General features: G+C 41.8%; 1 long non-coding RNA gene across 3 annotated transcripts; it reads right to left on the bottom strand.

Annotated features, from left to right (window-relative positions):
• Positions 1-1,475: 1,475 nt before the first annotated feature.
• LOC125956192 (uncharacterized) lies at positions 1,476-2,657 on the bottom strand. Of its 3 annotated transcripts, none has more exons than XR_007469147.1 (4): positions 2,041-2,657; positions 1,826-1,989; positions 1,698-1,748; positions 1,476-1,630 (listed from the first exon to the last, which is right to left on the bottom strand). It is a non-coding gene; the product is annotated as an uncharacterized LOC125956192 (long non-coding RNA). The 3 variants fall into 3 exon arrangements; XR_007469148.1 differs by having other exon boundaries at positions 1,826-1,974; XR_007469146.1 differs by having other exon boundaries at positions 1,826-1,971.
• Positions 2,658-12,843: the final 10,186 nt, after the last annotated feature.

Below are 12,843 nucleotides of genomic sequence, written 5' to 3'. Positions count from 1 at the left end.
AAGCCTACGTCGCTCCAGTTCAGCCCGACCCCGTACGCCCAGTTTACTCTGCGACTGTCGACCAGAGCAGTAACACCACTCTACAACGGCCGACCAAATACACCAGCTAACCTTGGGCATGCAACATCTACAGTCGGTGAGAGCTAAAGTTAAACGCAATCCAGTGCGATCCATCCGAAAGCATGCCAAAGAGGCAAACATATCTGCATCGTCTATGCAACGGTTGGTCAAATATGACCTAAAAGCTACTTCTAGAGCTAGAATGAAGCGCCTTTTAATATTTGAAAGGGTAAAAGTTCTTCGACGTGAGCGATCGAAGCGTTTGTTGTCAGTTCTGAAGAAGAAGAATCTGGCGATCGTGTTCTCTGATGAGAAACATTTCACGATCGATCCAGCGACAAATTCCCGCACAGATAGCTTCATATCGCCCCTGAAGACTAAGCATGTTCCAGAGAACATAAAATATAAGTTGATATTTTGAAGAAACACGTTTTACCATGGGTTAAAGCAAACTTCGAAGCACCACAAAATGTTGTGTTTCAGCGAGATGGCGCTGACCCCTGCCATACATCTAACCGGACTCAAACATTAAATTGAAGGAAATCATGCATTTTTGGTCGAAAGATATTTGACCTCCAAGCAGTCCTGATTTAAATCCGTTGCATTATTCAATATGGGCTAAGGCTAAGGCCTGTGAATCATCACACCACCGTTCGGTTGAATCGCTGAAAGCGTCTATCATCATAGCCTGGGCTTCTGTGTCAGAGACCCATGTTGCCACAACGTGTGTTATCGATTTTGTAGCCACCTGGAGAAAATAAATGGGAAATCAGACGGACACATCGAATAATTTTGTTTGTTATTGATAAACAAAGAAATGTAGACTGAAATAAAATATTTTAAAACAGTAGAAAACATTAAAAATTGCTTTAACCTTTAAAAGGATTTTTACATACAGGTTCAAGCGTGAACAGACGTGTTGAACGATGGCTAAAAGCAATAAAAGCAATAACCAACGAACAAATGGCAGCCAGAAGAACTAGTAGAATAAGAAATTGTCGACGTTCTCGGGGAAACCCGGAGGAATGGCCAGCGTTTCACGCAATTTACAGCTACTTTGTGGATATAGGCCAGAGGAGAGCCTTCTAAGGTTACAACGTTGCCTTAAAGGCGCAGCACTAGAAGTTATACAGGGAAGCCTGATACTGCCCGAATCAGTCCCCAAAATCCTTGCCTTGTATAGCAATTCATTGCAAAGCTGCCGGCAGAATATCGTATGCGTTGGACGGCGTTTAGCAGAGAAGTGTCCGGATCGGGTAGAGCGAAAGCCGGACCGCTTTAATAGCTTCACATCGCTTTCCAGAGCCCCATACCCGGTGCCCGCTGTACCAAGGCAAGCATCTTCTCTACTGTAATGCGGCAATTACTGCCAAATGACGCCATCACAGCGCAGGCAACAAACCGTCAAACTGCGCCATAATTGTCTAGGTGAAGGTCATTTTTCTGGCAAATGCACTTCCAGATATAGCTTTTCTTAATTTAGGGCTTACTTTTGTTGAATGGAGGTTTCACAGTCTTGTTCGATGTAAGTTATTCGTTTTCCATTTTCAGGCAATCGCTGCGTCGAGCTCTGTTGAAAAAAAAACCATATATCGTGCTATAAAAGCAATGCTGAAATGTTTCATCGATCACAGTACCTTAATATGTAGATCACGCAGCATAAGTCTCATTTAGTATCGGTCAAAGGTCTGAAATTAAGGATCAAAATAAAAGGATAAATTAACTCAAAAGTACTTCACAAACGAATAACACCTGTACAACTTACCTCAAAATCACATCGATTTTAAGAAACACGTCATTTATGGCCAGATAAGCTGGTGCCTCAATTATGGCAAGATAATATGTTGCCTCATTTATGGCAAGATAAGCTGGTGCCTCATTTATGGCAAATGCTTTTCGAGCCAACCCTGGCTGCTAAAGAAAAAAAGGCTGGATAAACAACATAAACACAACTGTCACACTTTTATAATGCATCCGTACCTTGTGCCGGCAAAACACAATTCCGAAAACCGAACTGCTTCCTAGAGTTCGGTATGTATCATCCTGGCGATATTCTGCAGTCACGCAATATTCCTCAAACACATCCTCATATTACACCAAAGCACGACCCCGAGATCCGGGCCAAAGAAAAACAAAATAAACACACACAAGCAACTGGTGGTTTTGCTTCAAACCGATTCGTTCGCATAGCAAACACGAACGCACGCACGCACACAATAAATTAGATTTTATTGCAAAACCACCATTTTGTTGCTACGCAAGAATTCGCAAAGCATTAGGCACATATATTTTCCTCACAAACAAAACCAAAGGTTACTGGGTTTTATCTATTCCATGCTTGTCCGTTTCTTCTAGCAACACTTTTCCACAGCAACGAAATGAGCTGTCACCTATTGAAGCACACACACGCACACGCACAGAACCTCGTGGCTGGAGCAGTAGAAAACATGCATTCTACATGCAAACCAGCGGCGATTTCTCTGATTTCTGATTTTTGATCAGAGAAAAGTGCGACACAGTGATTACACTAATCACTGCACTAAAATGTACGGCATTGAAACAACGCCGAACCACATGCCCTCAGCGAGCCACGCGTAGCACAACCAACAGCCAGAACGAACACTTCACGACTGCATGAGCGAACATCACTATTCAACGCATTTGGCAATGTGGCGGTCCTTTTCTAACGTCGTCTATTGAGAGCAATCAACTCTGCAGAGAAACCTTATTCCAGCAAGCTAGAGAGAGAGAAATCAAACTATTGTCAAGCGTCGCGTCGAAATTGGCGCTATTTTTTAATGCCACGGCTATAATAACTAAAACTTGTGTTTTAGAAACATGTAAAAGATTTGCACGACCGCTTAAGGGGCCATCATGTTTCATGAGTTCGCTTGCTTCGGCGAGGATTCCCTAGCGAACGAGCAAGGCTTTTCGTTGGAAACAACGGTTGCAAATGCGGTCGTGCATTTGCATAGGTGCGGTTCACAGCCCTTGGAAACATTATTTAAAACCAACCGCGTAATTGGTCGAAAAACGACAAAAGATCTGCAAAGGATCGACAAAGGGACTCGCTTAAGCGCGTTGTATGGGCATTCTACAGGGAAATGCGATTAAAACAAATGAAATGCCAATTCGACATGAAAAAAACATCACAATAATCCTATTTGATGTTTCGCGAAAGAATGATAATGTTTGTTGGAAAGAAGGAGGTCTTCCATCAAGTTTTGTTATTTGCGTTTCGATGTTCATCGCACATAATGTTGCATTGTGAAACTAGATTCCTCATTTTGATCTTCCAATTAGCGATTCCAGATTTGACAATTGTCTTGTGTTCCTGTCTCTTGTTCCTCCGCTTCTTTGGGTTCGCAGTGTCCATGGATGATTTTGAAAGACGAATAGTGGATGCCGATACGTAGCACTCGTTGCACCTAAAAATACGATGTATTATTTCTTATCTTTGGCTTAGTGAGATCTAATGCGACTTGTCGTGGTCTGAGCAACAATTGTACTTGTATGCAGTTTTCTTTAAAAACCAAAACGTGTACGATCATGTTCGTTCCATTCGTTGCTAAAACGGACCACGATTTCGTATTTTATCATTATTCTGAAATGATTGAAATAACAATTATTCCCTAGCGTGATTTATCACCTATTATGGCAACACAATGCACCCGATAATTACAACATTGTTTTAATCGCAGTTTCTATTATTCTATTACTATATATATTATGGCCAGAGTGATTTTCTTGAAAGAATTTGATTAGTTGAGCTCACCAGTAAACGACATGGATTATTTCATTTTTGCCGGTTTGTGTTTTTATGATTGATTTTTGTTTCCGCGCGTTGTCCAGCAACAAAGCAATTCTGCGAATACGGCTCATAAGGGCGTGCAGCGCACGGTAACGACGATTGTTCCCGGGTCGACGATTGACGAACGGGTAACAGCGCACCAAGCAGTGGCTGGACCAGCGGGCAGTGCACATGTGGTCGGGGGTAGACGAACGTATTAGACAAATAACTGACCGGGTTATGGATGTATTAAACCCTGCAGTTGGGTTCGGACCATTTGGTCTAATTTCCATTCGTATTTTTGTTATATCTTCAAAACTAACAATCCAATGGGCTTGAAAATTTCAAAATGGTATTTTTTTCAGTAGATGACCATAAATTCGTAAAAAAATGAAAGGGGACGAGAAATAAAAAAAAACTTACGTTTGTCAATCATTCTGCTGATGAAACCAGCCTTGGAGTCGATGATCGTTCCTGCATGTATTCAAGGGCCAAATGAAGTGTAATTGTCGTAAAAATCGTGTCCGTTTACGAAACACATCATGTGGACCCCACGATGGATCGATTTCAGAAAATATAACGTATGCATTCAAAGCTGAATTGTCTATTATATTTGCGAACACCAAGGATAGCCATCGGTTTTTTTCTTCGTGAACTACAGCAGTCGATCATTTGGCCTACCGTATCTACACCACCTTATTATCAAAACATTTTTTTCCATCACCGTTGCATTATACTAATCATTATAATGCAATATCGATCTAACGTTTTGTTAATCAAATCTAACGTTTTGTCGAATTTTAATAGCTGACAATTTTAGGTTTTCTCTTTGGCCCCTTGGTAATTTTTGGTTGCGAATGCATAGTGCTCAATAAATCATGCCTTGTTCTTCTGGCCTATTAATGATACCAATGTGGTGGTTCTATCAAATGAAATGTTGATGCGTACAACGATGATGTGTACAATTCTTTTCGAATTCGAGCAATTTCGGCAGAATGAAAGTTTTGTTCTTTCGAACAGTGCCGACGAGGTAATCTGGTTTCTTTTGGAATTTCCAGTAGCTGACTTCCCGAGATACGGCTGTATTTTCCAAATTATTCGACTGATAACCAAAACTTCAAACCGTATTTAGCCGGCTTAGAATTTATCGGTGCTCCAGTTTCAGCTATTGACATCATCAAAACGTAATGCACTTCCAATCTTTTGAAATCTGTCTTGCGATATAATAGAATGAAACAAAGGGCGAGCAAATTTAGCATCAAATAATCGCGCACATCTTCATTCTTTCCTCCGTGTTGCGCAAAAAGAATATACACTTTGACCCAAATGGTCCAAAAATACACTTTGGACCAAATGGTCCACGAACCCGGTTAACGTAATTTTGTTTATCCCAACTGCAGGATTAATTGTTTATCAAACGACGGGTATCAAAATGACATACTGTAATATTCGTGGCATAATAATTTTTTTTAAATAAACTTTATTTCTTTACTTTGTTAGTGACTGAGTATGGGAGGTTAGTGTGAAGAACCGAACGCCTTGAACCCCTAAACTCTCGGATTTGTTCTGATTCCGCGCGGCGTTGATGTTGTCGTTCATGAAGTTTCACGTTCGTCATCCATGAGTCATCGTCACTAGCTGCCGTTGTCTAGGAACATGCTCTGTCGTGTTCCAGCGAGTGGTCCTTGGGTCGAAGATGCTGTGTATGGTGATCACTCCGGATGTTTATATTAACGTCTGCGATGTTGGGGGGTTTAATTACCCAAATCACTCAGTTGTGACGATATTGTTCTGGTCGATTTTAGAACGTATTGTCCCTCGATCAATTTGAATTTGTCAACAAGTTACGATTCTTGGTAGTTGATAGTAGCATATTTAAATTGTATGTGTATCGATTCGATGTATTGTATAAATCGGAATTGGTTCAATTCTCAGTACAGAGTATCTGTTATTTCTAGATTTTAGAATTTTTATCAGCGATTGTATCTGATGATTGTGATGAATTGCTATCGCTTCCAAGTATATATAAGCTTGATCGTATCTATTTATGTTAAACTGCGTCGAGATCATTAGAGTTGGGACCAGATGAACGGATGAAATCTTGGATTTCTTTTGCTTGTACTACTAAGAGGTACTTGTTTGCTTAAATTTAGACAAGGATCACTTAAAAACTATGTAGAAAATTTAATGAGGAAACTAAACACAAAAAAAGAAAAGGAATGGGTAGGAAGGAAAAACGGAAAGACAAAGATGAGTGGGATCCTTGATTGTTACAGCTCAGACCTGGGAATTTGTGGCGAGGAGAAGAGGAGCGAAGAAAACACCCTTTCAAAGTGGCCGTGAGGCTGTTGAGGTCAATTCTCGTCCTGGAAGGCCATTGACATCGAAAACTGATGAAAACAGTGATGAAAACCGACAATTGTTAATCGAAATTTGCTAATTGACGATAAGGAAGATAGCTGAGACCGCCAACACATCATTCGGATCCGTTCCCCATAAAAAAAACCTGCTTTATGGGGTAACAACTCGTGGATTCTCCATGACGATACCATTCAACAACTGGCAAATCCACCTGATATCGCACGATGTGACTTCTTCATATTCGATCGACTCAAAAAACCACTACGAGAAACTCGTTTTGAGAGAGAGAGTGAGTTGAGGCCATAAAGCAAAGTACGCTGGATGTACTAATGGCTATAACAAATTTGTATCTATATATATAAAAATCTCGTGTCACATTTTTTTGTGTCCAAACTCCTCCGAAACGGCTGAACCGATTCGAACCAAACTTTGTGTGTATCTTCTGTAGGTATCAGAATCGGATGTAAACTATATTTCATTCCCATTACTTAAGTTATTCAAAAAATAGAAAAATTATTTTCCGTAACTTTCTGTTAACCTTTGATTTGATATTTTTCTTAGATTTTTCATACAAAAAAACTAATACTCTCAAATTTTCATAGCCCTAGCTCAAACAGTTATTTTTTAATGATTTTTTGAAAATCCACTAAATCACCGAACAGTAGTTGCAATACTGAGCGCCAGGGAGCGTTGACAGCGCGAATTAATTGAATTGATGAGAATTTTATCCTAGAAGGCTTAGTTAAAACCGGTTTAAGCATACTGGGGCAATATGCACAATTCGAAATTTCGAAATTTCATCAAAGATCAACAAATTATGTATACTCGATACTCGATTGCACTTTTAGTAGGAGGTAAAAAAATCCGCACTTTCCCCAAAGAACAATGATAAATGGAGTGCAATATGAAAAATCCAGATATTTTCAATCGTCGAGTCAGATACCGATATCCAGCCGTATGGATGAAAACACGAAACATTCCTATTCATGTTGAATTCTATAGTTTATTTGCAAGCATTAACTACATCATTAGCTAAAAAAAATGGCATTCATGTCGAATTTATACTGAAAGGCCAACTATTAACATTATCATAAGTGCTGTTGCGCGGAGTCCAAACTCCAGGTGGTAACGTTAGGAGCTCAACTCAGTTATTGGAGAAATGAGTCATTACATGTGTTCCCCAGAAGGACCCCGGCAGACGGGGGGTGTAAAAGGGCAGGAGACTTGCGAATAAAGGGGATTAGAAAACCCCTTTTTCGCCAAATTCTTTGCGAGACCAATAATATCCCAAAAGCGAAGAGACCCCTTTCCGAGGGCCTAGCACCCACGACAATAAACCTGAGCTCGATAGTCCCTCAAAAGCGAGGAGGAATTAAAGGCGACGGGATTACATACAAAACAAACAGTCTCCATTAGTCGGTGTACCGGAATGCTTACGATTCCTTCGCAGGCAAAACGGAAGCGTACCAGCCGAGTATCAACTGCCAATGATAGTTTAGTAATAGTAGCTGATCAATCCTCGAAATTCAAAAATAGGATCAAAACCATGGTTGGCGATCATGTAACTAAGGTTCAATCATCGGCAAATATTAACAACAATTATAACGCACAAAGTAGAAACTCAAAGAAATAGAACATTTTAGTAAAACCTAATCTTCTACGCGTAGCGACGCACGCGGGACATGCTAGTATTTGTATATTTGTATATTTGTACAATTAATTCATCGGCCACAGCTGGCTACATGAATACGGTTTATTTACAAAGTCACAAGAAAGTCTTACGTAAATTATGGCGCTTAAACAGCTAGTGAAGATAGTCTAGTGTGACGAAGTCGCTCTTTGAACGTGGGTAAGTTAATGTTGAAGTCGAACTGCGAATAAACCGCATTAAATGAACTGGACATGGCCGCCATGGGCTCAAATGACGTGTACGGTTACAACGTACAAATGACGGTTACAACGTTGAACTGCCAGGTAGTTGTGGTGTCTAGAGGTAATGCGAGGAACCGAGAGAAATACTTTCCGCAGTAAAGCAGGCGCATCAATTGAACCGGTCAGAAGCCCAGCAATGAAAGAACATTGGTGGTTCCGACGTCGGACAACAAGTTCAATTGTTCAAGACCCAGAAGAAATCAGCGCCAGTTGTATTGAAGTAGGTTAGAGGGATCGTCCCAGCGAAGTTTTCTTATAGCGTAACGCGTGAGCTTTCTTTGGATGGCCTCGATACGCGCGATCCATTCGTCCTGGTAGGGGGTCCAGACAATCGAACATTACTCCAATATGGGCCTAACTAACGCATAATACAGGGTTTTAACACACATTGGGTCGTCAAATTCACGCGTCATACGTATGAGCAGTCTTAGTGATCTGTTGGCGCGGCTAATAATGTCTTCGTGGTGTCTGTGAAATGTCAGTTTGTGGTTAAGTGTAACCCCTAAATCCTGCTGACCGTATGATCGTTGACTTCTACAGACACAAGCGATAAGACGTCGCTGGGTGCGTGAGAGGTTGCCCCTTCGATTACAAAGCTATCTAAATTAGTGCGAGTGTAGACATCGCGAAATCGCGCGGCGAAGGCTTCACTTTTAGCCAGGTCAGAGGATGAGAAGTGACTTTTATATTCGATGCCGGGGGGGGGGGGGGGGGGGGGGTCTTGACGTTCACGTCGTCTGGAGTTGACGAAATTCCAGAACGATTGCGGGATCCGGGTTAAATCCTGTTGCCTTTTCAAAATATACTTCCGGTATAGGAGACGATTCAGCGAGCGGTGGGATTTGCATAGGGCGTGGAAATAGAGCGGTTGTTAGGTGTGCAGTGACACTAAAGCTGTTCACGAGCGCGGTTCCTACGTCTCTTAATCTTTCTCAGCGGTTTATTGGACCAGGGTGGGTGGCCCCTTGGAGCATGGCGCGGTACCACGGCATCGATAGGATTTAGGATCGTATCGGTGAAGAAAAGCACTGCCCCATCAACTGATAGCTTGTCGTCATAAAGCATATCCCAGTCTGCTGAGGAAAGGTAGTTGATATTCTCGCCTTTTTCATTCTCATCTCATTTTCAGCTTTCTCGCGCCCGTGTAGATGAAGTGTTAGGCATGTTCAGTGAGATTGAGACGGAGCGTGTCGATACGTGTTCGTAATCCTCGTACATTCTGGTAGTAAATAGATAATCCAGAGCCAGTCGAGAACAGTCCTAGTCGAGGTTCGGTTGGCTTTGATCCGTTATTTGCGTAAGGCTGGTGAGTGTCGTGTCGATCGGAGGGCTTGTTGGGGTTTGAGAAACGACCTCTATGCTGTCTATGATGTTCAGCGGTAGAGTAGGTGGTGCCGAAGCAGGACGCCAAAAATTTTGGTGCATCCTGTTGTTTCTTGGCACGACCTCGCCGAACATAATTCCCTCAGGCCACGTGCTCGGCGAGAGTGCTCCGTCACGGAGTTTAGAGTTGATTCCAACTTTAAAGGAGATGTAAGTCAGTGCTTTCGGGTCACGGTCGCGGGGTGTGCGGTTATAAACAACCACATCAGACGAGTTGAGCGTTTTTTGACCATTTTTGTTAATTCATCCGTAGTGGCCTATGGTGTTATCTGGTGAGAGGTACAGCCAGAACCTCGGTGCACGCGGTGCAACCGTACGCACCGTGCGGTCAGGGGAACAACCGGCGGCAGTCCAATGAGTTAGAGTATTGTTTGCGGGGCAGGTTGGCGGAGAACGGTCCAGTAGCCTGCGTTTAGGAGCGTTGATTAGTGCCACTCTATACATCCCAACGGTAGGTGAGTGTTCGGTAGCGGAGTGATTGAGGGAATCTGAGGCTCTCTGAAACCAGCAAGTGCTGAATTGTCAGATAGTGCTGAGCTGCCAGAGACCACGGCGCCCTTGCGCGAACTGTGGGCCAGTAACGCTGCGGTGACGCGCTGTTCAAAATCATCCAGCAGGGAGGCCTTAAGTTCAGTAGCCTCAGTGATGCGCCTGGTGACTTCAAGCAAGACTTTTTTCTTTAGGTCCTGGTGAACCCTCCTGCTTAGCTAGTTACATTCCTGGCACAGCCACCGAAGCAGGGTGTCCTTGTTTTTGAGTTCCTTGCAAGCGGCACTAGACAGACCAAGGCAGTCGTAGTGGAACATCCCCTTACACTGCCCGTCACACAGGAACATGTTCGAATCAGACACCGGGTGATCGCAACTCTTGCAAGTGACGGCCATGATCCAAACAAAAACCAAAAACAAAAACAAACGGAAGAATGTAGGTGTAGCACAAAGGCAGCCACAGTAGACACTACAGGGTGTGCAGTGTGTTAATAGTGAACGACGAGATCGAGAACAAACACTAATGCGGAATATCGGCTCGGGGTCGATGAACGATGGGACGCGGCGTCGAGAGTTCGACCGCGCGCCGAAAATATGACTTCCCGGTTGGTCACTGACGATCAAAACCAGAAGAACATTGAGGACACGACAAAGCTGATGGGACACGAATAACTTGAGAACGGGAGATCACGAAACAAATATGCTAAACGCGGTGCAACTCAGGGAGTGCCGATAAACACGTCTGAACGCTATGGCGGTTAATGATAAATGACTAAAAACCGACTTCCAGAAAAGCTTGGAGGGGTGGATCAAACGCTGACACAAGTGCATCGCAGCAGACGGAGACTGCTTTGAAGGGAACAACTAGGATTTTGAGGATAAAAATGTCTTTTTTTTTAAATAAATTCCGGTTATTTTTCGATCATGGTAGTAATATATTGCGGAAATGACGAAAGTACTTCTTGGTCCAAAATCGATACTGTGGACACTGAGCCAGTCAATGAGGCGATACATCGCTTTTTTCCTACTCCTGACAAACCACCCAAAAAACTTTAAAATCGGGAACGTTCTATCTTCATTTTTGTGACCGTAGGACAAAAAGTCTCGTTTATATTTGATTTAGCCTCGTATAACCAACCAAATTTTTGTATAAAAATCCAAATGTTTACAAACAAATCACAGTTAACAAAGAATTTGAACAATTCGTCCTCTTCGCCACAACGCTCTCTTCGCCACAAATTCCCAGGTCTGAGCTGTAACAATCAAAGATCCCGCTCATCTTTATCTTTCCGTTTTTCCTTCCTACCCATTCCTTTTCTTTTTTTTATGTTTTGTTTCCTCATTAAATTTTCTACATAGTTTTTAAGTGATCCTTGTCTAAATTTAAGCAAACAAGTACCTCTTAGTAGTACAAGCAAAAGAAATCCAAGATTTCATCCGTTCATCTGGTCCCAACTCTAATGATCTCGACGCAGTTTAACATAAATAGATACGATCAAGCTTATATATACTTGGAAGCGATAGCAATTCATCACAATCATCAGATACAATCGCTGATAAAAATTCTAAAATCTAGAAATAACAGATACTCTGTACTGAGAATTGAACCAATTCCGATTTATACAATACATCGAATCGATACACATACAATTTAAATATGCTACTATCAACAACCAAGAATCATAACTTGTTGACAAATTCAAATTGACCGAGGGAGAGTACGTTCTAAAATCGACCAGAACAATATCGTCACAACTGAGTGATTTTGGTAATTAAACCCCCCATCTTCGCAGATGTTAATATAAACATCCGGAGTGATCACCATACAGCATCTTCGATCCAAGGACAACTCGCTGGAACACGACAGAGCATGTTCCTAGACAACGGCAGCTAGTGACGATGACTCATGGATGACGAACGTGAAACTTCATGAACGACAACATCAACGCCGCGCGGAATCAGAACAAATCCGAGAGTTTAGGGGTTCAAGGCGTTCGGTTCTTCACACTAACCTCCCATACTCACTCACTAACAAAGTAAAGAAATAAAGTTTATTTAAAAAAAATTATTATGCCACGAATATTACAGTATGTCATTTTGATAGCCGTCGTTTGATAAACAATTAATCCTGCAGTTGGGATAAACAAAATTACGTTAACCGGGTTCGTGGACCATTTGGTCCAAAGTGTATTTTTGGACCATTTGGGTCAAAGTGTATATTCTTTTTGCGCAATACGGAGGAAAGAATGAAGATGTGCGCGATTATTTGATGCTAAATTTGCTCGCCCTTTGTTTCATTCTATTATATCGCAAGACAGATTTCAAAAGATTGGAAGTGCATTACGTTTTGATGATGTCAATAGCTGAAACTGGAGCACCGATAAATTCTAAGCCGGCTAAATACGGTTTGAAGTTTTGGTTATCAGTCGAATAATTTGGAAAATACAGCCGTATCTCGGGAAGTCAGCTACTGGAAATTCCAAAAGAAACCAGATTACCTCGTCGGCACTGTTCGAAAGAACAAAACTTTCATTCTGCCGAAATTGCTCGAATTCGAAAAGAATTGTACACATCATCGTTGTACGCATCAACATTTCATTTGATAGAACCACCACATTGGTATCATTAATAGGCCAGAAGAACAAGGCATGATTTATTGAGCACTCTGCATTCGCAACCAAAAATTACCAAGGGGCCAAAGAGAAAACCTAAAATTGTCAGCTATTAAAATTCGACAAAACGTTAGATTTGATTAACAAAACGTTAGATCGATATTGCATTATAATGATTAGTATAATGCAACGGTGATGGAAAAAAATGTTTTGATAA

This window comes from Anopheles darlingi, chromosome 3 (assembly GCF_943734745.1).
Source record: "Anopheles darlingi chromosome 3, idAnoDarlMG_H_01, whole genome shotgun sequence".
Classification (NCBI taxonomy): Eukaryota; Metazoa; Arthropoda; class Insecta; order Diptera; family Culicidae; genus Anopheles; species Anopheles darlingi.
The sequence above is the reverse complement of the archived record's forward strand: the minus strand, read 5'-3'. Positions and strand labels throughout refer to the sequence as shown.